Source organism: Pagrus major, chromosome 7 (genome assembly GCF_040436345.1).
Source record: "Pagrus major chromosome 7, Pma_NU_1.0".
In the NCBI taxonomy this organism is placed as follows: domain Eukaryota; kingdom Metazoa; phylum Chordata; class Actinopteri; order Spariformes; family Sparidae; genus Pagrus; species Pagrus major.
This window is the reverse complement of record NC_133221.1, coordinates 2112635-2118829: the sequence shown is the minus strand read 5'-3', so window position 1 is coordinate 2118829 and position 6195 is coordinate 2112635. Positions and strand designations below refer to the sequence as shown.

Here is a 6195-nt window from a genome sequence, read left to right as displayed (position 1 = left end):
TGACTTTTGGTGTGAACTGGCGTTAAACAAATAAAGATGATTGATTGATTGATTGATTGATTGATTGATTGATTGATTGATTGATTGATTGAAAATGAATCCAACAGGAAAATGGAAAGTTTACATTAACCTGAGGGCCTGGGCTTTTGTTCTGTTGTGTTTTAGCTCAGTTACTTTTCGGTTGTCCTGAGTTAGTGTCGTGGTTTTTTAGTTCTCTTTATGTTCATAAATCATTTTTAAATGTCTTTTTTGTGGTCGATTCAAATCTTTGTGTGTTTATTTTCCAAATAAATTGTTCTTCATTATGAATTGAACTTCCATGCTACATTAAGGCCAAATCACAACTAAAAAAACAAAATGAGGAGATTAATTTAATTTACTTGTTGTCCAGCAGAGGGCAGCAGAGGGCAGCACACATTCACCTGTTCTAATTAGACAGTGTTTCAGTTGGCAAAATCAACGCCTGCTTCATTCTACTTCTGTGTGAAGTCAAGAAGCAATTGTGTCAGAAACGGTTTTATTATGCAGTGGTAGAAACTGTCAAGGACGGTGTGTGGAGTTGGAGAAAATCACCTCTGTGTTTCTGATGCTTGACCTGAAGTCCCTCCTCATCTTCCATATGTAGAGGATCAGCAGAAAAACAACCACCAGTAAAACAACCAGACCCCAGATGTAACCTGGGTGAGGGACACTGGAGCAGACTGGAGAGAGAGAGACAGGAAGTGTACACAGGGTCCACAAAGAAGGAAAATGATGGTAATTTATTTCCTTGTTGTAAGAAAATGTGTCTCATGTGGTTTGCATGTTGCATCATTAAACTTCCTCTCACTCTTTGCACTACTGTGAGGAAAACACCTGTGCTGTAAAATTTAAGGTGAGATGGAGGTGGAGTTTGATGGTCAGCAGTCTTAATGAACCGTACCTGCAGCTGAAGGCTGGTTGGTGATTTTAGGGAAAGACGACGAGGCGATGACACTTTCTGAACTGAGTTTTAAACTCTGCGTTGTTGGTGTGGAGGCTGATGGGACTGATGTTGAAAAAGGTGGTGGAGTCTGGTTTGGTTTGGACGGATCTGTGGACAATGAAAAGACAATGAAATAATAAGATACTGAAGAGATACTGATGCAGAGAAATCCACCATGAATGAATAAGTGAAAATATATACAAATATAACAAAATGTAGGAATACAAGATAATCAGTCAGGTGCGAAAACCAGTAAGTATCATAATTAAAAGCATAAATCATACACAACGAACATACTGGACATATGTTTATAATGTTTGGTAATTTATGGTTCAGCTAATTCTGATGATTTGATTTTTGTTGATGACAGAAGGTCTAAGTTTTCCTGAAAACAAAGAAAGTAGCTCTAACTTCAACTTAATACAATAAAAATGAAATAAAACAAGACAAAAAGAGTGGGGCGGCTTTATATCACCTAAAATTAATAAAACCACAGAGGACACTTTTGTGTATAAACCTGTAATATGTAGAGAATTTACATGCAAATAACAGTAATCCATATTATAGTATATCCCAACGTTCTCCTGCAACCACCAGCACCTTTTCTTAGAGACTGGTAACGTTGAACTGGGCTTAGATAGCATAGCATAGCATGGCTAAGCACATGACTTTAAACTCTGGTTGATGTAATGCACATGTGTTCAATTTATGTGTGTCCACTGTTTGAGTGTTATTACGATCTCAGGTCAGGTTATTGGTAGTTTGCTCTCCTAGACGGCTAATTCGACGTTAGTCAAATGATGTTTCACACAGACTCAGGGTCTTTGCATACAACTAACCATCTTCCATAACTTGGCATCACGTCACACACACATACACACACACACACACACACACACACACACACACACACACACACACCTACCTGTATATAGTACATGTTAGTTAGTGTGTTTTCATCTTTGTGTAAATAAAGGACTTTTGAACCTTCAAGCTGCCTATTTAATACTGTACAAGAGTGAATGTTGCCAACCTCTACTCTGTCAAGAACTCCAAAATCCTTCGACCATTACTAGCTGAAACACTCTTCACTTGGTTGTAGTTATTAAGTTAATTATTAATCAGAGTTACAAACAGTTTAGTACTTTTTCTGAGACTGATTTGGTGAATTGGCTATCTTTTCTCTTCTTCAAGGGTGGTGCCCCAAGGTGATCTTATGTAAATTGGATCTTATTATTAATCATAATTAATGATTAGCCCTGATAATCATTAATTATTATTGATAGCCAAATTTAACCCAAACTACATAATGGTGCCCCGTGTGAAGTGGGCACAACACCGGATTGTTGGGGCAGCGACCTGGGAGATAGAAACACTGGTGAGGGAGGCTCAGGCAGATTTACACATGTGCCATATTCCTTCCATTTCTTAATGATAGATTTTACTGAACTCCTCTACAGTATATGTAGAGGGAGAGAGGGAGAGAAGGGGGGAGAGAGAGATAGGAAGTGTACACAGGGTCCAAAAAGAAGGAAAATGATTGCAATTTATTTCCTTGTTGTAAGAAAATGTGTCTCATGTAGTTTGGATGATGCACAAAACCTGGTGAGTGTTACGTCATTAAACTTCCTCTCACTCTTTGCACTACTGTGAAGAAAACACCTGTGTTGTAAAATTCAAGGTGAGATGGAGGTGGAGTTTGATGGTCAGCAGTCTTAATGAACCGTACCTGCAGCTGAAGGCTGGTTGGTGGTTTTAGGAAAAGACGACGAGGCGATGACACTTTCTGAACTGAGTTTTAAACTCTGCGTTGTTGGTGTGGAGGCTGATGGGACTGATGTTGAAAAAGGTGGTGGAGTCTGGTTTGGTTTGGACGGATCTGTGGACAATGAAAAGACAATGAAATAAGATACTGAATAGATACTGATGCAGAGAAATCCACCATGTACGAATGAGTGTAAATATATACAAATATAACAAAATGTAGGAATACAAGATAATCAGTCAGGTGCGAAAACCAGTAAGTATCATAATTAAAGGCATCAATCATACACAACGAACATACTGGACATATGTTTACAATGTTTGTTAATTTATGGTTCAGCTAATTCTGATGATTTGATTTTTGTTGATGACAGAAGGTCTAAGTTTTACTGAACACAAAGAAAGTATCTCTAACTTCATCTAAATACAATAAAAATGAAATAAAACAATGCAAAAAGAGTGGAACGGCTTTATATCACCTAAAATTGATAAAACTATAGAGGACACTTTTGTGTATAAACCTGTGATATGTAGAGAATTTACATGCAAATAACAGTAATCCATATTATGGTATTTTTCCAACAACATTAAAAAAAAGTATTAATGTGACCTTCCACATATTGAATGTGAACATAACTGCAGATAATTGAAATGTACTGCTAGGGTTGCTATTGTGGCTGAAGGTTCACGTCCACCTCTTCTAATTCCCTGTCATCTCTCTATCAGCAGGTCAAACAGGTAGTAGTTCTCTTTTTAAGTATTTGTGATGCTTTTAACTTTATTTTTGGTTTTCAACCAATTATTTATTGTTTTTCTACATGCTAAATATAAACGTTCTGGTCATATTTTCATTTCTGCTGTTGTCAGGTCATTTAAAAAAACATTTTTGCAGAATAAATAAAATGACAAAGGAAGCAAACACGTTTTTCATGATCACTTTTGGAGAAAAGGTACATATTCATGTGATTTTAATAAACACTCACCAGGAATGACGAGGATCGAGAATGGGTAGGATGAATCTGGAGACAAAGCTCTGCCGTAGCCACACTTGTACCATCCTGTGTCCAATTTGCTTGCATTTGTGATGGTTACATGCAGTCCAAATGTAGATCCTTCTTTATATTCAATGCTGTATCTTCCACTCTGGGCTCTGTTGGCATCAGTTTCAATGATAATGTCCTCTTCTGTTTCACATTTGTCCTTACACAGGAACTTCTGTTTACTCTGAACAGTATCGAGGCATCCCAATGTGATATTCTCTCCTTCAGTATCTGTACGGAAAAAACTAGTGCTTCCACCCGGCAGTTCTGTTGAAAAGAGAAACAGTCAACAGTTACTGTCTGTGAAATGCTGCAGTCTGATCTCAGTATTTCTTGCTTCACATGAACACAGATCATCACTGACAGCTGCTCCGAAAGGTCATACAACATGAATAACTACAATTCTTCCCATAATTTGATTAAATCTTTTATTAATATAGTCCAGAACTACAAATCACAAATGTCTTAAAAAGTTTATAAATCATTTATTCCTTTTTTATATATAATAATATATTCTATTGTTTTCATATGTAGATAAAAGAAATATTCCTACATCGTTGAATTCACTAAATAAATCAGGTTTAAAGACTTTCAGTAGAAACTCACCATCAGAAACTCTGATCACAAAGTCCGAGTATGAGTCTGGAACCAAATCAGTGCCCGAACCACACCTGTACCGTCCTGCGTCAGACTTGGTCAGATCTGTGATGGTCACAGTCAGAACTCCTCTTCCAGAAGATTCTACTTTATATTCAGTGCTGAATCTGCCATTCTGAGCTCTGACATCTTCTGTTTTAACGAGAATATCTTCTGCTTTACATTCTTCTTCACAGAAGAACTTCTTGTTTCCAGACAGAGATGGATAGCAATTAATTGAACCACTTCCTCCCTCAGCTCCTGTGAAAATGCTGAGTTTTGCGCTGACGAGCCCAGTGTCTCCACACAGAGCTGTTGGAAAGATGAACACAGAACACAGATGATCATTTCTGTATCAGCTGGAGCAACAACAACTGTAGAACATGTGTCATCAAACATTTAGCCACATTAACAAATAAAATGTCCCAAAGCAGTGTGTGGTGCTGCGTTAAAGAGACAGTCAGGTCATCAGTCCTCACCTGAGATGAAGCAGAAGAACAGAACGTGGTGGATCTTCATTCTGAGTTTGATCCTGATGGAGACAAAACCGTCTCTGTCACTTCACTCCTTCCACTCTGTCTGTCTGATCAAACAGGAAGCTGAAGTTGCTTTAGTTTCATGATTTCTGTCAAATCTGCTTCACTTCTTATACTTTCTATTTATACTTTCGGGAGGTCCACTTGTGTTTCCCGCTCTTCATTAAATTCATCACTTCTCAGGAATAAACACACCCCAGAAAATCCCCAAGTCTCAGTACACGACAGCAGAGAGAGCACACAAACACAGCAAAATCCAATGATCTCCACGGTGTGTAATACAGACAGTGCCAAATCAACAAGTAGTCAAAGGGTTTGCTGTTTTTTCCTTCTCAGTGTTTGGCATCACATCATCATGTTCAGGCCCGGACTGGCCATAGGGAGAACCGGGAGTATTCCCGAAGCGCCGGCCTATGATTGGCCTGCTGGCCTGCGTCTCTCTCTCTTTTTTCTTTTTTTTTTTTTTTTTTTTTAACAGGCTGCCGGTCAGCCGTAAGTCAGAGAGGCAGGCCAGGCCAATCAGAGGCCACTCAGGCCAGTAGCATGTGAGGAGGACAAGACGATTGGTTTGTTTTGAGCATGCGTGCCCATGCATGTAGGTGTGGGTGTGAACATGCGTGTGTGGGCAAGGCCAGGGTGGCCTGGTTACATGACTGACTCATGGCCTGAAAAAGTCTCCCAGTCCGGCCCAGATCATGTTTGATAAAACTGATGTTTCAGAGTCACAGCTGCAACTTCATTAAGGATAAGTTGAGAGCCGAAATTCCCCGAGAACCCCAGTAGGTAAGAAGATAAAGGTAAAAGCCCCTTTTGGATTATGAAATAGGGAAACCCGTGCTATCGGTTAGTTGTGAGTTGTATGAGGAAAATGGAGAGGCCGCTGCCTTCCCAACATCACCAGACTGATGTCGACCTATCAGAGCACATCACGCACGGCAGACGCAGCGAGACGAAACAAAGACGTAAGAAGACGTGAACAGACAGAGAGGGAGGCTGAATGGGGAGAAAAGGCGTGTTAGTGTCTCGTATCTGCAGAGATTTTCTTATTTTCTCTCTTTGTTGCTGCTCGGGACGCTTTACCAACCCAACATGTGGCTGTTTGACGTCCTGGGAATGAGACTCAACCATCAACTATCTTTGTGGTGCGTTCAGGAACAGCTGGGACAAATCCTACTGACTCTACCTTTAACTTTAATAGTCTTTGAATTATATTAATATGACGTGAGCTTCAGTTAGTTTTGACCACAAATGTCCT

The 6195-nt window shown here is 39.4% G+C and overlaps 1 long non-coding RNA gene across 1 annotated transcript; it reads right to left on the bottom strand.

Moving 5' to 3' along the window:
* Positions 1-939: 939 nt before the first annotated feature.
* Positions 940-3855, bottom strand: LOC141000112 (uncharacterized). The gene is made up of 3 exons (XR_012179512.1): positions 3712-3855; positions 2694-2843; positions 940-1072 (listed from the first exon to the last, which is right to left on the bottom strand). It is a non-coding gene; the product is annotated as an uncharacterized lncRNA (long non-coding RNA).
* Between the last annotated feature and the right edge of the window lie 2340 nt (positions 3856-6195).